Consider the following 25,411-nt stretch of genomic DNA (forward strand, 5'->3'; position numbering starts at 1 on the left):
CATCCGTTTTAGGGACTTTTGATCTCGTTTGGACACATTTCCTGCGTAACTGAGCCATTGGCCAAAGGGGTGAAAATTTGGGGGGCCACGCCCGCCAAATGGGCCAAATTTATTTTTCAGCCATTTTACCTGTTTTGACTTCCTTTTACCAAGAAAGGACCAGAGGGTTAAAAAGTGACCTGATTTCATTTGTAAAAAGCCAAGAAACTGCTTGGGAAACTGCCATTTCCTGGAACCGGAAGTGGCCTCCTCAAAACCGGAAGTGGCCCTTAAACACCTTTCTCCTTGACATTTTGGCCTTTAAATTCTTTTTGCATCCATTTTAGGGACTTTTGATCTCGTTTGGACACATTTCCTGCGTAACGGAGCCATTGGCCAAAGGGGTGAAAATTTGGAGGGCCACGCCTGCCAAATGGGCCAAATTTATTTTTCAGCCATTTTAGCTGTTTTGACTTCCTTTTACCAAGAAAGGACCAGAGGGTTAAAAAGTGACCTGATTTCATTTGTAAAAAGCCAAGAAACTGCTTGGGAAACTGCCATTTCCTGAAACCGGAAGTGGCCTCCTCAAAACCGGAAGTGGCCCTTAAACACCTTTCTCCTTGACATTTTGGCCTTTAAATTCTTTTTGCATCCGTTTTAGGGACTTTTGATCTCGTTTGGACACATTTCCTGCGTAACTGAGCCATTGGCCAAAGGGGTGAAAATTTGGGGGGCCACGCCTGCCAAATGGGCCAAATTTATTTTTCAGCCATTTTACCTGTTTTGACTTCCTTTTACCAAGAAAGGACCAGAGGGTTAAAAAGTGACCTGATTTCCTTTGTAAAAAGCCAAGAAACTGCTTGGGAAACTGCCATTTCCTGAAACCGGAAGTGGCCTCCTCAAAACCGGAAGTGGCCCTTAAACACCTTTCTCCTTGACATTTTGGCCTTTAAATTCTTTTTGCATCCATTTTAGGGACTTTTGATCTCGTTTGGACACATTTCCTGCGTAACTGAGCCATTGGCCAAAGGGGTGAAAATTTGGGGGACCACGCCCGCCAAATGGGCCAAATTTATTTTTCAGCCATTTTACCTGTTTTGACTTCCTTTTAACAAGAAAGGACCAGAGGGTTGAAAAGTGACCTGATTTCATTTGTAAAAAGCCAAGAAACTGCTTTGGGAAACTGCCGTTTCCTGAAACCGGAAGTGGCCTCCTCAAAACCGGAAGTGGCCCTTAAACACCTTTCTCCTTGACATTTTGGCCTTTAAATTCTTTTTGCATCCATTTTAGGGACTTTTGACCTTGTTTTGACACATTTCCTGCGTAACTGAGCCATTGGCCAAAGGGGTGAAAATTTGGGGGGCCACGCCCGCCAAATGGGCCAAATTTATTTTTCAGCCATTTTACCTGTTTTGACTTCCTTTTACCAATAAAGGACCAGAGAGTTGAAAAGTGACCTGATTTCATTTTTAAAAAGCCAAGAAACTGCTTGGGAAACTGCCATTTCCTGAAACCGGAAGTGGCCTCCTCAAAGCCGGAAGTGACCCTTAAACACCTTTCTCCTTGACATTTTGGCCTTTAAATTCTTTTTGCATCCATTTTAGGGACTTTTGATCTCGTTTGGACACATTTCCTGCATAACTGAGCCATTGGCCAAAGGGGTGAAAATTTGGGGGGCCACGCCTGCCAAATGGGCCAAATTTATTTTTCAGCCATTTTACCTGTTTTGACTTCCTTTTACCAAGAAAGGACCAGAGGGTTAAAAAGTGACCTGATTTCATTTGTAAAAAGCCAAGAAACTGCTTGGGAAACTGCCATTTCCTGAAACCGGAAGTGGCCTCCTCAAACCGGAAGTGGCCCTTAAACACCTTTCTCCTTGACATTTTGGCCTTTAAATTCTTTTTGCATCCATTTTAGGGACTTTTGATCTCGTTTGGACACATTTCCTGCGTAACTGAGCCATTGGCCAAAGGGGTGAAAATTTGGGGGACCACGCCCGCCAAATGGGCCAAATTTATTTTTCAGCCATTTTACCTGTTTTGACTTCCTTTTAACAAGAAAGGACAAGAGGGTTGAAAAGTGACCTGATTTCATTTGTAAAAAGCCAAGAAACTGCTTTGGGAAACTGCCGTTTCCTGAAACCGGAAGTGGCCTCCTCAAAACCGGAAGTGGCCCTTAAACACCTTTCTCCTTGACATTTTGGCCTTTAAATTCTTTTTGCATCCATTTTAGGGACTTTTGACCTTGTTTTGACACATTTCCTGCGTAACTGAGCCATTGGCCAAAGGGGTGAAAATTTGGGGGGCCACGCCCGCCAAATGGGCCAAATTTATTTTTCAGCCATTTTACCTGTTTTGACTTCCTTTTACCAATAAAGGACCAGAGAGTTGAAAAGTGACCTGATTTCATTTTTAAAAAGCCAAGAAACTGCTTGGGAAACTGCCATTTCCTGAAACCGGAAGTGGCCTCCTCAAAGCCGGAAGTGACCCTTAAACACCTTTCTCCTTGACATTTTGGCCTTTAAATTCTTTTTGCATCCATTTTAGGGACTTTTGATCTCGTTTGGACACATTTCCTGCATAACTGAGCCATTGGCCAAAGGGGTGAAAATTTGGGGGGCCACACCCGCCAAATGGGCCAAATTTATTTTTCAGCCATTTTACCTGTTTTGACTTCCTTATACTAAGAAAGGACCAGAGGGTTAAAAAGTGACCTGATTTCATTTGTAAAAAGCCAAGAAACTGCTTGGGAAACTGCCATTTCCTGAAACCGGAAGTGGCCTCCTCAAAACCGGAAGTGGCCCTTAAACACCTTTCTCCTTGACATTTTGGCCTTTAAATTCTTTTTGCATCCGTTTTAGGGACTTTTGATCTTGTTTGGACACATTTCCTGCGTAACTGAGCCATTGGCCAAAGGGGTGAAAATTTGGGGGGCCACGCCCGCCAAATGGGCCAAATTTATTTTACAGCCATTTTACCTGTTTTGACTTCCTCTTACCAAGAAAGGACCAGAGGGTTAAAAAGTGACCTGATTTCATTTGTAAAAAGCCAAGAAACTGCTTGGGAAACTGCCATTTCCTGAAACCGGAAGTGGCCTCCTCAAAACCGGAAGTGGCCCTTAAACACCTTTCTCCTTGACATTTTGGCCTTTAAATTCTTTTTGCATCCATTTTAGGGACTTTTGATCTCGTTTGGACACATTTCCTGCGTAACTGAGCCATTGGCCAAAGGGGTTAAAATTTGGAGGGCCACGCCTGCCAAATGGGCCAAATTTATTTTTCAGCCATTTTACCTGTTTTGACTTCCTTTTACCAAGAAAGGACCAGAGAGTTGAAAAGTGACCTGATTTCATTTGTAAAAAGCCAAGAAACTGCTTGGGAAACTGCCATTTCCTGAAACCGGAAGTGGCCTCCTCAAAACCGGAAGTGGTCCTTAAACACCTTTCTCCTTGACATTTTGGCCTTTAAATTCTTTTTGCATCCATTTTAGGGACTTTTGATCTCGTTTGGACACAATTCCTGCGTAACTGAGCCATTGGCCAAAGGGGTGAAAATTTGGGGGACCACGCCCGCCAAATGGGCCAAATTTATTTTTCAGCCATTTTACCTGTTTTGACTTCCTTTTACCAAGAAAGGACCATAGGGTTGAAAAGTGACCTGATTTCATTTGTAAAAAGCCAAGAAACTGCTTTGGGAAACTGCCATTTCCTGAAACCGGAAGTGGCCTCCTCAAAACCGGAAGTGGCCCTTAAACACCTTTCTCCTTGACATTTTGGCCTTTAAATTCTTTTTGCATCCATTTTAGGGACTTTTGACCTTGTTTTGACACATTTCCTGCGTAACTGAGCCATTGGCCAAAGGGGTGAAAATTTAGGGGGCACGCCCGCCAAATGGGCCAAATTTATTTTTCAGCCATTTTACCTGTTTTGACTTCCTTTTACCAATAAAGGACCAGAGAGTTGAAAAGTGACCTGATTTCAATTGTAAAAAGCCAAGAAACTGCTTGGGAAACTGCCATTTCCTGAAACCGGAAGTGGCCTCCTCAAAACCGGAAGTGACCCTTAAACACCTTTCTCCTTGACATTTTGGCCTTTAAATTCTTTTTGCATCCATTTTAGGGACTTTTGATCTCGTTTGGACACATTTCCTGCATAACTGAGCCATTGGCCAAAGGGGTGAAAATTTGGGGGGCGACACCCGCCAAATGGGCCAAATTTATTTTTCAGCCATTTTACCTGTTTTGACTTCCTTTTACCAAGAAAGGACCAGAGGGTTAAAAAGTGACCTGATTTCATTTGTAAAAAGCCAAGAAACTGCTTGGGAAACTGCCATTTCCTGAAACCGGAAGTGGCCTCCTCAAAACCGGAAGTGGCCCTTAAACACCTTTCTCCTTGACATTTTGGCCTTTAAATTCTTTTTGCATCCATTTTAGGGACTTTTGATCTCGTTTGGACACATTTCCTGCGTAACTGAGCCATTGGCCAAAGGGGTGAAAATTTAGGGGGCCACGCCCGCCAAATGGGCCAAATTTATTTTTCAGCCATTTTACCTGTTTTGACTTCCTTTTACCAATAAAGGACCAGAGAGTTGAAAAGTGACCTGATTTCATTTGTAAAAAGCCAAGAAACTGCTTGGGAAACTGCCATTTCCTGAAACCGGAAGTGGCCTCCTCAAAACCGGAAGTGGCCCTTAAACACCTTTCTCCTTGACATTTTGGCCTTTAAATTCTTTTTGCATCCATTTTAGGGACTTTTGAACTTATTTGGACACATTTCCTGCGTAACTGAGCCATTGGCCAAAGGGGTGAAAATTTGGGGGCCACGCCCGCCAAATGGGCCAAATTTATTTTTCAGCCATTTTACCTGTTTTGACTTCCTTTTACCAATAAAAGACCAGAGAGTTGAAAAGTGACCTGATTTCATTTGTAAAAAGCCAAGAAACTGCTTGGGAAACTGCCATTTCCTGAAACCAGAAGTGGCCTCCTCAAAACCGGAAGTGACCCTTAAACACCTTTCTCCTTGACATTTTGGCCTTTAAATTCTTTTTGCATCCATTTTAGGGACTTTTGATCTCGTTTGGACACATTTCCTGCGTAACTGAGCCATTGGCCAAAGGGTTGAAAATTTGGGGGGCTACACCCGCCAAATGGGCCAAATTTATTTTTCAGCCATTTTTCCTGTTTTGACTTCCTTTTACCAAGAAAGGACCAGAAGGTTGAAAAGTGACCTGATTTCATTTGTAAAAAGCCAAGAAACTGCTTGGGAAACTGCCATTTCCTGAAACCGGAAGTGGCCTCCTCAAAACCGGAAGTGGCCCTTAAACACCTTTCTCCTTGACATTTTGGCCTTTAAATTCTTTTTGCATCCATTTTAGGGACTTTTGATCTCGTTTGGACACATTTCCTGCGTAACTGAGCCATTGGTCAAAGGGGTGAAAATTTGGGGGGCCACGCCCGCCAAATGGGCCAAATTTATTTTTCAGCCATTTTACCTGTTTTGACTTCCTTTTACCAAGAAAGGACCAGAGGGTTAAAAAGTGACCTGATTTCATTTGTAAAAAGCCAAGAAACTGCTTGGGAAACTGCCATTTCCTGAAACCGGAAGTGGCCTCCTCAAAACCGGAAGTGGCCCTTAAACACCTTTCTCCTTGACATTTTGGCCTTTAAATTCTTTTTGCATCCATTTTAGGGACTTTTGATCTCGTTTGGACACATTTCCTGCGTAACTGAGCCATTGGCCAAAGGGGTGAAAATTTGGGGGGCCACGCCCGCCAAATGGGCCAAATTTATTTTTCAGCCATTTTACCTGTTTTGACTTCCTTTTACCAAGAAAGGACCAGAGGGTTGAAAAGTGACCTGATTTCATTTGTAAAAAGCCAAGAAACTGCTTTGGGAAACTGCCATTTCCTGAAACCGGAAGTGGCCTCCTCAAAACCGGAAGTGGCCCTTAAACACCTTTCTCCTTGACATTTTGGCCTTTAAATTCTTTTTGCATCCATTTTAGGGACTTTTGACCTTGTTTTGACACATTTCCTGCGTAACTGAGCCATTGGCCAAAGGGGTGAAAATTTAGGGGGCCACGCCCGCCAAATGGTCCAAATTTATTTTTCAGCCATTTTACCTGTTTTGACTTCCTTTTACCAATAAAGGACCAGAGAGTTGAAAAGTGACCTGATTTCATTTGTAAAAAGCCAAGAAACTGCTTGGGAAACTGCCATTTCCTGAAACCGGAAGTGGCCTCCTCAAAGCCGGAAGTGACCCTTAAACACCTTTCTCCTTGACATTTTGGCCTTTAAATTCTTTTTGCATCCATTTTAGGGACTTTTGATCTCGTTTGGACACATTTCCTGCATAACTGAGCCATTGGCCAAAGGGGTGAAAATTTGGGGGGCGACACCCGCCAAATGGGCCAAATTTATTTTTCAGCCATTTTACCTGTTTTGACTTCCTTTTACCAAGAAAGGACCAGAGGGTTAAAAAGTGACCAGATTTCATTTGTAAAAAGCCAAGAAACTGCTTGGGAAACTGCCATTTCCTGGAACCGGAAGTGGCCTCCTCAAAACCGGAAGTGGCCCTTAAACACCTTTCTCCTTGACATTTTGGCCTTTAAATTCTGTTTGCATCCATTTTAGGGACTTTTGATCTCGTTTGGACACATTTCCTGCGTAACTGAGCCATTGGCCAAAGGGGTGAAAATTTGGGGGGCCACGCCCGCCAAATGGGCCAAATTTATTTTTCAGCCATTTTACCTGTTTTGACTTCCTTTTACCAAGAAAGGACCAGAGGGTTAAAAAGTGACCTGATTTCATTTGTAAAAAGCCAAGAAACTGCTTGGGAAACTGCCATTTCCTGAAACCGGAAGTGGCCTCCTCAAAACCGGAAGTGGCCCTTAAACACCTTTCTCCTTGACATTTTGGCCTTTAAATTCTTTTTGCATCCATTTTAGGGACTTTTGATCTCGTTTGGACACATTTCCTGCGTAACTGAGCCATTGGCCAAAGGGGTGAAAATTTAGGGGGCCACGCCCGCCAAATGGGCCAAATTTATTTTTCAGCCATTTTACCTGTTTTGACTTCCTTTTACCAATAAAGGACCAGAGAGTTGAAAAGTGACCTGATTTCATTTGTAAAAAGCCAAGAAACTGCTTGGGAAACTGCCATTTCCTGAAACCGGAAGTGGCCTCCTCAAAACCGGAAGTGGCCCTTAAACACCTTTCTCCTTGACATTTTGGCCTTTAAATTCTTTTTGCATCCATTTTAGGGACTTTTGAACTTATTTGGACACATTTCCTGCGTAAGTGAGCCATTGGCCAAAGGGGTGAAAATTTGGGGGCCACGCCCGCCAAATGGGCCAAATTTATTTTTCAGCCATTTTACCTGTTTTGACTTCCTTTTACCAATAAATGACCAGAGAGTTGAAAAGTGACCTGATTTCATTTGTAAAAAGCCAAGAAACTGCTTGGGAAACTGCCATTTCCTGAAACCAGAAGTGGCCTCCTCAAAACCGGAAGTGACCCTTAAACACCTTTCTCCTTGACATTTTGGCCTTTAAATTCTTTTTGCATCCATTTTAGGGACTTTTGATCTCGTTTGGACACATTTCCTGCGTAACTGAGCCATTGGCCAAAGGGGTGAAAATTTGGGGGGCCACACCCGCCAAATGGGCCAAATTTATTTTTCAGCCATTTTTCCTGTTTTGACTTCCTTTTACCAAGAAAGGACCAGAAGGTTGAAAAGTGACCTGATTTCATTTGTAAAAAGCCAAGAAACTGCTTGGGAAACTGCCATTTCCTCAAACCGGAAGTGGCCTCCTCAAAACCGGAAGTGGCCCTTAAACACCTTTCTCCTTGACATTTTGGCCTTTAAATTCTTTTTGCATCCATTTTAGGGACTTTTGATCTCGTTTGGACACATTTCCTGCATAACTGAGCCATTGGCCAAAGGGGTGAAAATTTGGGGGGCGACACCCGCCAAATGGGCCAAATTTATTTTTCAGCCATTTTACCTGTTTTGACTTCCTTTTACCAAGAAAGGACCAGAGGGTTAAAAAGTGACCTGATTTCATTTGTAAAAAGCCAAGAAACTGCTTGGGAAACTGCCATTTCCTGAAACAGGAAGTGGCCTCCTCAAAACCGGAACTGGCCCTTAAACACCTTTCTCCTTGACATTTTGGCCTTTAAATTCTTTTTGCATCCATTTTAGGGACTTTTGATCTCGTTTGGACACATTTCCTGCGTAACTGAGCCATTGGCCAAAGGGGTGAAAATTTGGGGGCCACGCCCGCCAAATGGGCCAAATTTATTTTTCAGCCATTTTACCTGTTTTGACTTCCTTTTACCAAGAAAGGACCAGAGGGTTAAAAAGTGACCTGATTTCATTTGTAAAAAGCCAAGAAACTGCTTGGGAAACTGCCATTTCCTGAAACCGGAAGTGGCCTCCTCAAAACCGGAAGTGGCCCTTAAACACCTTTCTCCTTGACATTTTGGCCTTTAAATTCTTTTTGCATCCATTTTAGGGACTTTTGATCTCGTTTGGACACATTTCCTGCATAACTGAGCCATTGGCCAAAGGGGTGAAAATTTGGGGGGCCACGCCCGCCAAATGGGCCAAATTTATTTTTCAGCCATTTTACCTGTTTTGACTTCCTTTAACCAAGAAAGGACCAGAGAGTTGAAAAGTGACCTGATTTCATTTGTAAAAAGCCAAGAAACTGCTTGGGAAACTGCCATTTCCTGAAACCGGAAGTGGCCTCATCAACACCGGAAGTGGCCCTTAAACACCTTTCTCCTTGACATTTTGGCCTTTAAATTCTTTTTGCATCCATTTTAGGGACTTTTGATCTCGTTTGGACACATTTCCTGCGTAACTGAGCCATTGGCCAAAGGGGTGAAAATTTTGAGGGCCACGCCTGCCAAATGGGCCAAATTTATTTTTCAGCCATTTTACCTGTTTTGACTTCCTTTTACCAAGAAAGGACCAGAGAGTTGAAAAGTGACCTGATTTCATTTGTAAAAAGCCAAGAAACTGCTTGGGAAACTGCCATTTCCTGAAACCGGAAGTGGCCTCCTCAAAGCTGGAAGTGACCCTTAAACACCTTTCTCCTTGACATTTTGGCCTTTAAATTCTTTTTGCATCCATTTTAAGGACTTTTGATCTCGTTTGGACACATTTCCTGCATAACTGAGCCATTGGCCAAAGGGGTGAAAATTTGGGGGGCGACACCCACCAAATGGGCCAAATTTATTTTTCAGCCATTTTACCTGTTTTGACTTCCTTTTACCAAGAAAGGACCAGAGGGTTAAAAAGTGACCTGATTTCATTTGTAAAAAGCCAAGAAACTGCTTGGGAAACTGCCATTTCCTGAAACCGGAAGTGGCCTCCTCAAAACCGGAAGTGGCCCTTAAACACCTTTCTCCTTGACATTTTGGCCTTTAAATTCTTTTTGCATCCATTTTAGGGACTTTTGATCTCGTTTGGACACATTTTCTGCGTAACTGAGCCATTGGCCAAAGGGGTGAAAATTTGGGGGGCCACGCCCGCCAAATGGGCCAAATTTATTTTTCAGCCATTTTTCCTGTTTTGACTTCCTTTTACCAAGAAAGGACCAGAAGGTTGAAAAGTGACCTGATTTCATTTGTAAAAAGCCAAGAAACTGCTTGGGAAACTGCCATTTCCTGAAACCGGAAGTGGCCCTTAAACACCTTTCTCCTTGACATTTTGGCCTTTAAATTCTTTTTGCATCCATTTTAGGGACTTTTGATCTCGTTTGGACACATTTCCTGTCTAACTGAGCCATTGGCCAAAGTGATGAAAATTTGGGGGGCCATGCCCGCCAAATGGGACAAGTTTATTTTTCAGCCATTTTACCTGTTTTGACTTCCTTTTACCAAGAAAGGACCAGAGGGTTGAAAAGTGACCTGATTTCATTTGTAAAAAGCCAAGAAACTGCTTTGGGAAACTGCCATTTCCTGAAACCGGAAGTGGCATCCTCAAAACCGGAAGTGGCCCTTAAACACCTTTCTCCTTGACATTTTGGCCTTTAAATTCTTTTTGCATCCATTTTAGGGACTTTTGACCTTGTTTTGACACATTTCCTGCGTAACTGAGCCATTGGCCAAAGGGGTGAAAATTTAGGGGGCCACGCCCGCCAAATGGACCAAATTTATTTTTCAGCCATTTTACCTGTTTTGACTTCCTTTTACCAAGAAAGGACCAGAGAGTTGAAAAGTGACCTGATTTCATTTGTAAAAAGCCAAGAAACTGCTTGGGAAACTGCCATTTCCTGAAACCGGAAGTGGCCTCCTCAAAGCTGGAAGTGACCCTTAAACACCTTTCTCCTTGACATTTTGGCCTTTAAATTCTTTTTGCATCCATTTTAAGGACTTTTGATCTCGTTTGGACACATTTCCTGCATAACTGAGCCATTGGCCAAAGGGGTGAAAATTTGGGGGGCGACACCCGCCAAATGGGCCAAATTTATTTTTCAGCCATTTTACCTGTTTTGACTTCCTTTTACCAAGAAAGGACCAGAGGGTTAAAAAGTGACCTGATTTCATTTGTAAAAAGCCAAGAAACTGCTTGGGAAACTGCCATTTCCTGAAACCGGAAGTGGCCTCCTCAAAACCGGAAGTGGCCCTTAAACACCTTTCTCCTTGACATTTTGGCCTTTAAATTCTTTTTGCATCCATTTTAGGGACTTTTGATCTCGTTTGGACACATTTCCTGCATAACTGAGCCATTGGCCAAAGGGGTGAAAATTTGGGGGGCCACGCCCGCCAAATGGGCCAAATTTATTTTTCAGCCATTTTACCTGTTTTGACTTCCTTTAACCAAGAAAGGACCAGAGAGTTGAAAAGTGACCTGATTTCATTTGTAAAAAGCCAAGAAACTGCTTGGGAAACTGCCATTTCCTGAAACCGGAAGTGGCCTCCTCAAAACCGGAAGTGGCCCTTAAACACCTTTCTCCTTGACATTTTGGCCTTTAAATTCTTTTTGCATCCATTTTAGGGACTTTTGATCTCGTTTGGACACATTTCCTGCGTAACTGAGCCATTGGCCAAAGGGGTGAAAATTTTGAGGTCCACGCCTGCCAAATGGGCCAAATTTATTTTTCAGCCATTTTACCTGTTTTGACTTCCTTTTACCAAGAAAGGACCAGAGAGTTGAAAAGTGACCTGATTTCATTTGTAAAAAGCCAAGAAACTGCTTGGGAAACTGCCATTTCCTGAAACCAGAAGTGGCCTCCTCAAAACCGGAAGTGGTCCTTAAACACCTTTCTCCTTGACATTTTGGCCTTTAAATTCTTTTTGCATCCATTTTAGGGACTTTTGACCTTGTTTTGACACATTTCCTGCGTAACTGAGCCATTGGCCAAAGGGGTGAAAATTTAGGGGGCCACGCCCGCCAAATGGACCAAATTTATTTTTCAGCCATTTTACCTGTTTTGACTTCCTTTTACCAATAAAGGACCAGAGAGTTGAAAAGTGACCTGATTTCATTTGTAAAAAGCCAAGAAACTGCTTGGGAAACTGCCATTTCCTGAAACCGGAAGTGGCCTCCTCAAAGCTGGAAGTGACCCTTAAACACCTTTCTCCTTGACATTTTGGCCTTTAAATTCTTTTTGCATCCATTTTAAGGACTTTTGATCTCGTTTGGGCACATTTCCTGCATAACTGAGCCATTGGCCAAAGGGGTGAAAATTTGGGGGGCGACACCCACCAAATGGGCCAAATTTATTTTTCAGCCATTTTACCTGTTTTGACTTCCTTTTACCAAGAAAGGACCAGAGGGTTAAAAAGTGACCTGATTTCATTTGTAAAAAGCCAAGAAACTGCTTGGGAAACTGCCATTTCCTGAAACCGGAAGTGGCCTCCTCAAAACCGGAAGTGGCCCTTAAACACCTTTCTCCTTGACATTTTGGCCTTTAAATTCTTTTTGCATCCATTTTAGGGACTTTTGATCTCGTTTGGACACATTTTCTGCGTAACTGAGCCATTGGCCAAAGGGGTGAAAATTTGGGGGGCCACGCCCGCCAAATGGGCCAAATTTATTTTTCAGCCATTTTTCCTGTTTTGACTTCCTTTTACCAAGAAAGGACCAGAAGGTTGAAAAGTGACCTGATTTCATTTGTAAAAAGCCAAGAAACTGCTTGGGAAACTGCCATTTCCTGAAACCGGAAGTGGCCTCCTCAAAACCGGAAGTGGCCCTTAAACACCTTTCTCCTTGACATTTTGGCCTTTAAATTCTTTTTGCATCCATTTTAGGGACTTTTGATCTCGTTTGGACACATTTCCTGCATAACTGAGCCATTGGCCAAAGGGGTGAAAATTTGGGGGGCCACGCCCGCCAAATGGGCCAAATTTATTTTTCAGCCATTTTACCTGTTTTGACTTCCTTTTACCAAGAAAGGACCAGAGGGTTAAAAAGTGACCTGATTTCATTTGTAAAAAGCCAAGAAACTGCTTGGGAAACTGCCATTTCCTGAAACCGGAAGTGGCCTCCTCAAAACCGGAAGTGGCCCTTAAACACCTTTCTCCTTGACATTTTGGCCTTTAAATTCTTTTTGCATCCATTTTAGGGACTTTTGATCTCGTTTGGACACATTTCCTGCGTAACTGAGCCATTGGCCAAAGGCATGAAAATTTGGGGGGCCACGCCTGCCAAATGGGCCAAATTTATTTTTCAGCCATTTTACCTGTTTTGACTTCCTTTTACCAAGAAAGGACCAGAGGGTTGAAAAGTGACCTGATTTCATTTGTAAAAAGCCAAGAAACTGCTTGGGAAACTGCCATTTCCTGAAACCGGAAGTGGCCTCCTCAAAACCGGAAGTGGTCCTTAAACACCTTTCTCCTTGACATTTTGGCCTTTAAATTCTTTTTGCATCCATTTTAGGGACTTTTGATCTCGTTTGTATACATTTCCTGCCTAACTGAGCCATTGGCCAAAGGGGTGAAAATTTGGGGGGCCACGCCTCCAAATGGGCCAAATTTATTTTTCAGCCTTTTTACCTGTTTTGACTTCCTTTTACCAAGAAAGGACCAGAGGGTTGAAAAGTGACCTGATTTCATTTGTAAAAAGCCAAGAAACTGCTTGGGAAACTGCCATTTCCTGAAACCGGAAGTGGCCTCCTCAAAACCGGAAGTGGCCCTTAAACTCCTTTCTCCATGACATTTTGGCCTTTAAATTCTTTTTGCATCCATTTTAGGGACTTTTGATCTCATTTGGACACATTTCCTGCGTATCTGAGCCATTGGCCAAAGGGGTGAAAATTTGGGGGGCCACGCCCTCCAAATGGGCCAAATTTATTTTTCAGCCATTTTACCTGTTTTGACTTCCTTTTACCAAGAAAGGACCAGAGGGTTCAAAAGTGACCTGATTTCATTTGTAAAAAGCCAAGAAACTGCTTGGGAAACTGCCATTTCCTGAAACCGGAAGTGGCCTCCTCAAAACCGGAAGTGGCCCTTAAACACCTTTCTCCTTGACATTTTGGCCTTTAAATTCTTTTTGCATCCATTTTAGGGACTTTTGATCTCGTTTGGACCCATTTCCTGTGTATCTGAGCCATTGGCCAAAGGGGTGAAAATTTGGGGGGCCACGCCCGCCAAATGGGCCAAATTTATTTTTCAGCCTTTTTTACCTGTTTTGACTTCCTTTTACCAAGAAAGGACCAGAGGGTTGAAAAGTGACCTGATTTCATTTGTAAAAAGCCAAGAAACTGCTTGGGAAACTGCCATTTCCTGAAACCGGAAGTGGCCTCCTCAAAACCGGAAGTGGTCCTTAAACACCTTTCTCCTTGACATTTTGGCCTTTAAATTATTTTTGCATCCATTTTAGGGACTTTTGATCTCGTTTGTATACATTTCCTGCCTAACTGAGCCATTGGCCAAAGGGGTGAAAATTTGGGGGGCCACGCGCTCCAAATGGGCCAAATTTATTTTTCAGCCTTTTTACCTGTTTTGACTTCCTTTTACCAAGAAAGGACCAGAGGGTTGAAAAGTGGCCTGATTTCATTTGTAAAAAGCCAAGAAACTGCTTGGGAAACTGCCATTTCCTGAAACCGGAAGTGGCCTCCTCAAAACCGGAAGTGGTCCTTAAACACCTTTCTCCTTGACATTTTGGCCTTTAAATTCTTTTTGCATCCATTTTAGGGACTTTTGATCTCGTTTGGACACATTTCCTGCCTAACTGAGCCATTGGCCAAAGGGGTGAAAATTTGGGGGGCCACGCCCGCCAAATGGGCCAAATTTATTTTTCAGCCATTTTACCTGTTTTGACTTCCTTTTACCAAGAAAGGACCAGAGGGTTGAAAAGTGACCTGATTTCATTTGTAAAAAGCCAAGAAACTGCTTGGGAAACTGCCATTTCCTGAAACCGGAAGTAGCCTCCTCAAAACCGGAAGTGGCCCTTAAACACCATTCTCCTTGACATTTTGGTCTTTAAATTCTTTTTGCATACATTTTAGGGACTTTTGATCTCGTTTGGACACATTTCCTGCGTATCTGAGCCATTGGCCAAAGGGGTGAAAATTTGGGGGGCCACGCCCGCCAAATGGGCCAAATTTATTTTTCAGCCATTTTACCTGTTTTGACTTCCTTTTACCAAGAAAGGACCAGAGGGTTGAAAAGTGACCTGATTTCATTTGTAAAAAGCCAAGAAACTGCTTGGGAAACTGCCATTTCCTGAAACCGGAAGTGACCTCCTCAAAACCGGAAGTGGCCCTTAAACACCATTCTCCTTGACATTTTGGTCTTTAAATTCTTTTTGCATCCATTTTAGGGACTTTTGATCTCGTTTGGACACATTTCCTGCGTAACTGAGCCATTGGCCAAAGGCATGAAAATTTGGGGGGCCACGCCCGCCAAATGGGCCAAATTTATTTTTCAGCCATTTTACCTGTTTTGACTTCCTTTTACCAAGAAAGGACCAGAGGGTTGAAAAGTGACCTGATTTCATTTGTAAAAAGCCAAGAAACTGCTTGGGAAACTGCCATTTCCTGAAACCGGAAGTGGCCTCCTCAAAACCGGAAGTGGTCCTTAAACACCTTTCTCCTTGACATTTTGGCCTTTAAATTCTTTTTGCATCCATTTTAGGGACTTTTGATCTCGTTTGTATACATTTCCTGCCTAACTGAGCCATTGGCCAAAGGGGTGAAAATTTGGGGGGCCACGCCCGCCAAATGGGCCAAATTTATTTTTCAGCCTTTTTACCTGTTTTGACTTCCTTTTACCAAGAAAGGACCAGAGGGTTGAAAAGTGACCTGATTTCATTTGTAAAAAGCCAAGAAACTGCTTGGGAAACTGCCATTTCCTGAAACCGGAAGTGGCCTCCTCAAAACCGGAAGTGGTCCTTAAACACCTTTCTCCTTGACATTTTGGCCTTTAAATTCTTTTTGCATCCATTTTAGGGACTTTTGATCTCGTTTGGACACATTTCCTGCCTAACTGAGCCATTGGCCAAAGGGGTGAAAATTTGGGGGGCCACGCCCGCCAAATGGACCAAATTTATTTTTCAGCCATTTTACCTGTTTTGACTTCCTTTTACCAAGAAAGGACCAGAGAGTTGAAAAGTGACCTGATTTCATTTGTAAAAAGCCAAGAAACTGCTTGGGAAACTGCCATTTCCTGAAACCGGAAGTGGCCTCCTCAAAGCTGGAAGTGACCCTTAAACACCTTTCTCCTTGACATTTTGGCCTTTAAATTCTTTTTGCATCCATTTTAAGGACTTTTGATCTCGTTTGGACACATTTCCTGCATAACTGAGCCATTGGCCAAAGGGGTGAAAATTTGGGGGGCGACACCCGCCAAATGGGCCAAATTTATTTTTCAGCCATTTTACCTGTTTTGACTTCCTTTTACCAAGAAAGGACCAGAGGGTTAAAAAGTGACCTGATTTCATTTGTAAAAAGCCAAGAAACTGCTTGGGAAACTGCCATTTCCTGAAACCGGAAGTGGCCTCCTCAAAACCGGAAGTGGCCCTTAAACACCTTTCTCCTTGACATTTTGGCCTTTAAATTCTTTTTGCATCCATTTTAGGGACTTTTGATCTCGTTTGGACACATTTCCTGCATAACTGAGCCATTGGCCAAAGGGGTGAAAATTTGGGGGGCCACGCCCGCCAAATGGGCCAAATTTATTTTTCAGCCATTTTACCTGTTTTGACTTCCTTTAACCAAGAAAGGACCAGAGAGTTGAAAAGTGACCTGATTTCATTTGTAAAAAGCCAAGAAACTGCTTGGGAAACTGCCATTTCCTGAAACCGGAAGTGGCCTCCTCAAAACCGGAAGTGGCCCTTAAACACCTTTCTCCTTGACATTTTGGCCTTTAAATTCTTTTTGCATCCATTTTAGGGACTTTTGACCTTGTTTTGACACATTTCCTGCGTAACTGAGCCATTGGCCAAAGGGGTGAAAATTTAGGGGGCCACGCCCGCCAAATGGACCAAATTTATTTTTCAGCCATTTTACCTGTTTTGACTTCCTTTTACCAATAAAGGACCAGAGAGTTGAAAAGTGACCTGATTTCATTTGTAAAAAGCCAAGAAACTGCTTGGGAAACTGCCATTTCCTGAAACCGGAAGTGGCCTCCTCAAAGCTGGAAGTGACCCTTAAACACCTTTCTCCTTGACATTTTGGCCTTTAAATTCTTTTTGCATCCATTTTAAGGACTTTTGATCTCGTTTGGACACATTTCCTGCATAACTGAGCCATTGGCCAAAGGGGTGAAAATTTGGGGGGCGACACCCACCAAATGGGCCAAATTTATTTTTCAGCCATTTTACCTGTTTTGACTTCCTTTTACCGAGAAAGGACCAGAGGGTTAAAAAGTGACCTGATTTCATTTGTAAAAAGCCAAGAAACTGCTTGGGAAACTGCCATTTCCTGAAACCGGAAGTGGCCTCCTCAAAACCGGAAGTGGCCCTTAAACACCTTTCTCCTTGACATTTTGGCCTTTAAATTCTTTTTGCATCCATTTTAGGGACTTTTGATCTCGTTTGGACACATTTTCTGCGTAACTGAGCCATTGGCCAAAGGGGTGAAAATTTGGGGGGCCACGCCCGCCAAATGGGCCAAATTTATTTTTCAGCCATTTTTCCTGTTTTGACTTCCTTTTACCAAGAAAGGACCAGAAGGTTGAAAAGTGACCTGATTTCATTTGTAAAAAGCCAAGAAACTGCTTGGGAAACTGCCATTTCCTGAAACCGGAAGTGGCCTCCTCAAAACCGGAAGTGGCCCTTAAACACCTTTCTCCTTGACATTTTGGCCTTTAAATTCTTTTTGCATCCATTTTAGGGACTTTTGATCTCGTTTGGACACATTTCCTGCATAACTGAGCCATTGGCCAAAGGGGTGAAAATTTGGGGGGCCACGCCCGCCAAATGGGCCAAATTTATTTTTCAGCCATTTTACCTGTTTTGACTTCCTTTTACCAAGAAAGGACCAGAGGGTTAAAAAGTGACCTGATTTCATTTGTAAAAAGCCAAGAAACTGCTTGGGAAACTGCCATTTCCTGAAACCGGAAGTGGCCTCCTCAAAACCGGAAGTGGCCCTTAAACACCTTTCTCCTTGACATTTTGGCCTTTAAATTCTTTTTGCATCCATTTTAGGGACTTTTGATCTCGTTTGGACACATTTCCTGCATAACTGAGCCATTGGCCAAAGGGGTGAAAATTTGGGGGGCCACGCCCGCCAAATGGGCCAAATTTATTTTTCAGCCATTTTACCTGTTTTGACTTCCTTTTACCAAGAAAGGACCAGAGGGTTAAAGAGTGACCTGATTTCATTTGTAAAAAGCCAAGAAACTGCTTGGGAAACTGCCATTTCCTGAAACCGGAAGTGGCCTCCTCAAAACCGGAAGTGGCCCTTAAACACCTTTCTCCTTGACATTTTGGCCTTTAAATTCTTTTTGCATCCATTTTAGGGACTTTTGATCTCGTTTGGACACATTTCCTGCGTAACTGAGCCATTGGCCAAAGGCATGAAAATTTGGGGGGCCACGCCTGCCAAATGGGCCAAATTTATTTTTCAGCCATTTTACCTGTTTTGACTTCCTTTTACCAAGAAAGGACCAGAGGGTTGAAAAGTGACCTGATTTCATTTGTAAAAAGCCAAGAAACTGCTTGGGAAACTGCCATTTCCTGAAACCGGAAGTGGCCTCCTCAAAACCGGAAGTGGTCCTTAAACACCTTTCTCCTTGACATTTTGGCCTTTAAATTCTTTTTGCATCCATTTTAGGGACTTTTGATCTCGTTTGTATACATTTCCTGCCTAACTGAGCCATTGGCCAAAGGGGTGAAAATTTGGGGGGCCACGCCTCCAAATGGGCCAAATTTATTTTTCAGCCTTTTTACCTGTTTTGACTTCCTTTTACCAAGAAAGGACCAGAGGGTTGAAAAGTGACCTGATTTCATTTGTAAAAAGCCAAGAAACTGCTTGGGAAACTGCCATTTCCTGAAACCGGAAGTGGCCTCCTCAAAACCGGAAGTGGCCCTTAAACTCCTTTCTCCATGACATTTTGGCCTTTAAATTCTTTTTGCATCCATTTTAGGGACTTTTGATCTCATTTGGACACATTTCCTGCGTATCTGAGCCATTGGCCAAAGGGGTGAAAATTTGGGGGGCCACGCCCGCCAAATGGGCCAAATTTATTTTTCAGCCATTTTACCTGTTTTGACTTCCTTTTACCAAGAAAGGACCAGAGGGTTCAAAAGTGACCTGATTTAATTTGTAAAAAGCCAAGAAACTGCTTGGGAAACTGCCATTTCCTGAAACCGGAAGTGGCCTCCTCAAAACCGGAAGTGGCCCTTAAACACCTTTCTCCTTGACATTTTGGCCTTTAAATTCTTTTTGCATCCATTTTAGGGACTTTTGATCTCGTTTGGACCCATTTCCTGTGTATCTGAGCCATTGGCCAAAGGGGTGAAAATTTGGGGGGCCACGCCCGCCAAATGGGCCAAATTTATTTTTCAGCCTTTTTTACCTGTTTTGACTTCCTTTTACCAATAAAGGACCAGAGAGTTGAAAAGTGACCTGATTTCATTTTTAAAAAGCCAAGAAACTGCTTGGGAAACTGCCATTTCCTGAAACCGGAAGTGGCCTCCTCAAAGCCGGAAGTGACCCTTAAACACCTTTCTCCTTGACATTTTGGCCTTTAAATTCTTTTTGCATCCATTTTAGGGACTTTTGATCTCGTTTGGACACATTTCCTGCATAACTGAGCCATTGGCCAAAGGGGTGAAAATTTGGGGGGCCACACCCGCCAAATGGGCCAAATTTATTTTTCAGCCATTTTACCTGTTTTGACTTCCTTTTACCAAGAAAGGACCAGAGGGTTAAAAAGTGACCTGATTTCATTTGTAAAAAGCCAAGAAACTGCTTGGGAAACTGCCATTTCCTGAAACCGGAAGTGGCCTCCTCAAAACCGGAAGTGGCCCTTAAACACCTTTCTCCTTGACATTTTGGCCTTTAAATTCTTTTTGCATCCATTTTAGGGACTTTTGATCTCGTTTGGACCCATTTCCTGTGTATCTGAGCCATTGGCCAAAGGGGTGAAAATTTGGGGGGCCACGCCCGCCAAATGGGCCAAATTTATTTTTCAGCCTTTTTTACCTGTTTTGACTTCCTTTTACCAATAAAGGACCAGAGAGTTGAAAAGTGACCTGATTTCATTTTTAAAAAGCCAAGAAACTGCTTGGGAAACTGCCATTTCCTGAAACCGGAAGTGGCCTCCTCAAAGCCGGAAGTGACCCTTAAACACCTTTCTCCTTGACATTTTGGCCTTTAAATTCTTTTTGCATCCATTTTAGGGACTTTTGATCTCGTTTGGACACATTTCCTGCATAACTGAGCCATTGGCCAAAGGGGTGAAAATTTGGGGGGCCACACCCGCCAAATGGGCCAAATTTATTTTTCAGCCATTTTACCTGTTTTGACTTCCTTTTACCAAGAAAGGACCAGAGGGTTAAAAAGTGACCTGATTTCATTTGTAAAAAGCCAAGAAACTGCTTGGGAAACTGCCATTTCCTGAAACCGGAAGTGGCCTCCTCAAAACCGGAAGTGGCCCTTAAACACCTTTCTCCTTGACATTTTGGCCTTTAAATTCTTTTTGCATCCATTTTAGGGACTTTTGATCTTGTTTGGACACATTTCCTGCGTAACTGAGCCATTGGCCAAAGGGGTGAAAATTTGGGGGGCCACGCCCGCCAAATGGGCCAAATTTATTTTTCAACCATTTTACCTGTTTTGACTTCCTTTAACCAAGAAAGGACCAGAGAGTTGAAAAGTGACCTGATTTCATTTGTAAAAAGCCAAGAAACTGCTTGGGAAACTGCCATTTCCTGAAACCGGAAGTGGCCTCCTCAAAACCGGAAGTGGTCCTTAAACACCTTTCTCCTTGACATTTTGGCCTTTAAATTCTTTTTGCATCCATTTTAGGGACTTTTGATCTCGTTTGGACACAATTCCTGCGTAACTGAGCTATTGGCCAAAGGGGTGAAAATTTGGGGGACCACGCCCGACAAAGGGGCCAAATTTATTTTTCAGCCATTTTACCTGTTTTGACTTCCTTTTACCAAGAAAGGACCAGAGGGTTGAAAAGTGACCTGATTTCATTTGTAAAAAGCCAAGAAACTGCTTTGGGAAACTGCCATTTCCTGAAACCGGAAGTGGCCTCCTCAAAACCGGAAGTGGCCCTTAAACACCTTTCTCCTTGACATTTTGGCCTTTAAATTCTTTTTGCATCCATTTTAGGGACTTTTGACCTTGTTTTGACACATTTCCTGCGTAACTGAGCCATTGGCCAAAGGGGTGAAAATTTGGGGGGCCACGCCCGCCAAATGGGCCAAATTTATTTTTCAGCCATTTTACCTGTTTTGACTTCCTTTTACCAAGAAAGGACCAGAGGGTTGAAAAGTGACCTGATTTCATTTGTAAAAAGCCAAGAAACTGCTTTGGGAAACTGCCATTTCCTGAAACCGGAAGTGGCCTCCTCAAAACCGGAAGTGGCCCTTAAACACCTTTCTCCTTGACATTTTGGCCTTTAAATTCTTTTTGCATCCATTTTAGGGACTTTTGATCTCGTTTGGACCCATTTCCTGTGTATCTGAGCCATTGGCCAAAGGGGTGAAAATTTGGGGGGCCACGCCCGCCAAATGGGCCAAATTTATTTTTCAGCCTTTTTTACCTGTTTTGACTTCCTTTTACCAATAAAGGACCAGAGAGTTGAAAAGTGACCTGATTTCATTTGTAAAAAGCCAAGAAACTGCTTGGGAAACTGCCATTTCCTGAAACCGGAAGTGGCCTCCTCAAAGCTGGAAGTGACCCTTAAACACCTTTCTCCTTGACATTTTGGCCTTTAAATTCTTTTTGCATCCATTTTAAGGACTTTTGATCTCGTTTGGACACATTTCCTGCATAACTGAGCCATTGGCCAAAGGGGTGAAAATTTGGGGGGCGACACCCACCAAATGGGCCAAATTTATTTTTCAGCCATTTTACCTGTTTTGACTTCCTTTTACCAAGAAAGGACCAGAGGGTTAAAAAGTGACCTGATTTAATTTGTAAAAAGCCAAGAAACTGCTTGGGAAACTGCCATTTCCTGAAACCGGAAGTGGCCTCCTCAAAACCGGAAGTGGCCCTTAAACACCTTTCTCCTTGACATTTTGGCCTTTAAATTCTTTTTGCATCCATTTTAGGGACTTTTGATCTCGTTTGGACCCATTTCCTGTGTATCTGAGCCATTGGCCAAAGGGGTGAAAATTTGGGGGGCCACGCCCGCCAAATGGGCCAAATTTATTTTTCAGCCTTTTTTACCTGTTTTGACTTCCTTTTACCAATAAAGGACCAGAGAGTTGAAAAGTGACCTGATTTCATTTTTAAAAAGCCAAGAAACTGCTTGGGAAACTGCCATTTCCTGAAACCGGAAGTGGCCTCCTCAAAGCCGGAAGTGACCCTTAAACACCTTTCTCCTTGACATTTTGGCCTTTAAATTCTTTTTGCATCCATTTTAGGGACTTTTGATCTCGTTTGGACACATTTCCTGCATAACTGAGCCATTGGCCAAAGGGGTGAAAATTTGGGGGGCCACACCCGCCAAATGGGCCAAATTTATTTTTCAGCCATTTTACCTGTTTTGACTTCCTTTTACCAAGAAAGGACCAGAGGGTTAAAAAGTGACCTGATTTCATTTGTAAAAAGCCAAGAAACTGCTTGGGAAACTGCCATTTCCTGCAACCGGAAGTGGCCTCCTCAAAACCGGAAGTGGCCCTTAAACACCTTTCTCCTTGACATTTTGGCCTTTAAATTCTTTTTGCATCCATTTTAGGGACTTTTGATCTCGTTTGGACACATTTCCTGCATAACTGAGCCATTGGCCAAAGGGGTGAAAATTTGGGGGACCACGCCCGCCAAATGGGCCAAATTTATTTTTCAGCCATTTTACCTGTTTTGACTTCCTTTTACCAAGAAAGGACCAGAGGGTTGAAAAGTGACCTGATTTCATTTGTAAAAAGCCAAGAAACTGCTTGGGAAACTGCCATTTCCTGAAACCGGAAGTGGCCTCCTCAAAACCGGAAGTGGCCCTTAAACACCTTTGTCCTTGACATTTTGGCCTTTAAATTCTTTTTGCATCCATTTTAGGGACTTTTGATCTTGTTTGGACACATTTCCTGCGTAACTGAGCCATTGGCCAAAGGGGTGAAAATTTGGGGGGCCACGCCCGCCAAATGGGCCAAATTTATTTTTCAGCCATTTTACCTGTTTTGACTTCCTTTTACCAAGAAAGGACCAGAGGGTTAAAAAGTGACCTGATTTCATTTGTAAAAAGCCAAGAAACTGCTTGGGAAACTGCCATTTCCTGGAACCGGAAGTGGCCTCCTCAAAACCGGAAGTGGCCCTAAAAACACCTTTCTCCTTGACATTTTGGCCTTTAAATTCTTTTTGCATCCATTTTAGGGACTTTTGATCTCGTTTGGACACATTTCCTGCATAACTGAGCCATTGGCCAAAGGGGTGAAAATTTGGGGGGCCACGCCCGCCAAATGGGCCAAATTTATTTTTCAGCCATTTTACCTGTTTTGACTTCCTTTAACCAAGAAAGGACCAGAGAGTTGAAAAGTGACCTGATTTCATTTGTAAAAAGCCAAGAAACTGCTTGGGAAACTGCCATTTCCTGAAACCGGAAGTGGCCTCCTCAAAACCGGAAGTGGCCCTTAAACACCTTTCTCCTTGACATTTTGGCCTTTAAATTCTTTTTGCATCCATTTTAGGGACTTTTGATCTCGTTTGGACACATTTCCTGCGTAACTGAGCCATTGGCCAAAGGGGTGAAAATTTTGAGGGCCACGCCTGCCAAATGGGCCAAATTTATTTTTCAGCCATTTTACCTGTTTTGACTTCCTTTTACCAAGAAAGGACCAGAGAGTTGAAAAGTGACCTGATTTCATTTGTAAAAAGCCAAGAAACTGCTTGGGAAACTGCCATTTCCTGAAACCGGAAGTGGCCTCCTCAAAACCGGAAGTGGTCCTTAAACACCTTTCTCCTTGACATTTTGGCCTTTAAATTCTTTTTGCATCCATTTTAGGGACTTTTGATCTCGTTTGGACACATTTCCTGCGTAACTGAGCCATTGGCCAAAGGGGTGAAAATTTGGAGGGCCACGCCTGCCAAATGGGCCAAATTTATTTTTCAGCCATTTTACCTGTTTTGACTTCCTTTTACCAAGAAAGGACCAGAGAGTTGAAAAGTGACCTGATTTCATTTGTAAAAAGCCATGAAACTGCTTGGGAAACTGCCATTTCCTGAAACCGGAAGTGGCCTCCTCAAAACCAGAAGGGGTCCTTAAACACCTTTCTCCTTGACATTCTGGCCTTTAAATTCTTTTTGCATCCATTTTAGGGACTTTTGATCTCGTTTGGACACAATTCCTGCGTAACTGAGCCATTGGCCAAAGGGGTGAAAATTTGGGGGACCACGCCCGCCAAATGGGCCAAATTTATTTTTCAGCCATTTTACCTGTTTTGACTTCCTTTTACCAAGAAAGGACCAGAGGGTTAAAAAGTGACCTGATTTCATTTGTAAAAAGCCAAGAAACTGCTTGGGAAACTGCCATTTCCTGAAACCGGAAGTGGCCTCCTCAAAACCGGAAGTGGCCCTTAAACACCTTTCTCCTTGACATTTTGGCCTTTAAATTCTTTTTGCATCCATTTTAGGGACTTTTGATCTCGTTTGGACACATTTCCTGCATAACTGAGCCATTGGCCAAAGGGGTGAAAATTTGGGGGGCCACGCCCGCCAAATGGGCCAAATTTATTTTTCAGCCATTTTACCTGTTTTGACTTCCTTTAACCAAGAAAGGACCAGAGAGTTGAAAAGTGACCTGATTTCATTTGTAAAAAGCCAAGAAACTGCTTGGGAAACTGCCATTTCCTGAAACCGGAAGTGGCCTCCTCAAAACCGGAAGTGGCCCTTAAACACCTTTCTCCTTGACATTTTGGCCTTTAAATTCTTTTTGCATCCATTTTAGGGACTTTTGATCTCGTTTGGACACATTTCCTGCGTAACTGAGCCATTGGCTAAAGGGGTGAAAATTTGGAGGGCCACGCCTGCCAAATGGGCCAAATTTATTTTTCAGCCATTTTACCTGTTTTGACTTCCTTTTACCAAGAAAGGACCAGAGAGTTGAAAAGTGACCTGATTTCATTTGTAAAAAGCCATGAAACTGCTTGGGAAACTGCCATTTCCTGAAACCGGAAGTGGCCTCCTCAAAACCGGAAGGGGTCCTTAAACACCTTTCTCCTTGACATTTTGGCCTTTAAATTCTTTTTGCATCCATTTTAGGGACTTTTGATCTCGTTTGGACACAATTCCTGCGTAACTGAGCCATTGGCCAAAGGGGTGAAAATTTGGGGGACCACGCCCGCCAAATGGGCCAAATTTATTTTTCAGCCATTTTACCTGTTTTGACTTCCTTTTACCAAGAAAGGACCAGAGGGTTGAAAAGTGACCTGATTTCATTTGTAAAAAGCCAAGAAACTGCTTTGGGAAACTGCCATTTCCTGAAACCGGAAGTGGCCTCCTCAAAACCGGAAGTGGCCCTTAAACACCTTTCTCCTTGACATTTTGGCCTTTAAATTCTTTTTGCATCCGTTTTAGGGACTTTTGATCTCGTTTGGACACATTTCCTGCGTAACTGAGCCATTGGCCAAAGGGGTGAAAATTTGGGGGGCCACGCCCGCCAAATGGGCCAAATTTATTTTTCAGCCATTTTACCTGTTTTGACTTCCTTTTACCAAGAAAGGACCAGAGGGTTAAAAAGTGACCTGATTTCATTTGTAAAAAGCCAAGAAACTGCTTGGGAAACTGCCATTTCCTGGAACCGGAAGTGGCCTCCTCAAAACCGGAAGTGGCCCTTAAACACCTTTCTCCTTGACATTTTGGCCTTTAAA

This window comes from Aquarana catesbeiana, linkage group LG08 (genome assembly GCF_042186555.1).
Source record: "Aquarana catesbeiana isolate 2022-GZ linkage group LG08, ASM4218655v1, whole genome shotgun sequence".
In the NCBI taxonomy this organism is placed as follows: domain Eukaryota; kingdom Metazoa; phylum Chordata; class Amphibia; order Anura; family Ranidae; genus Aquarana; species Aquarana catesbeiana.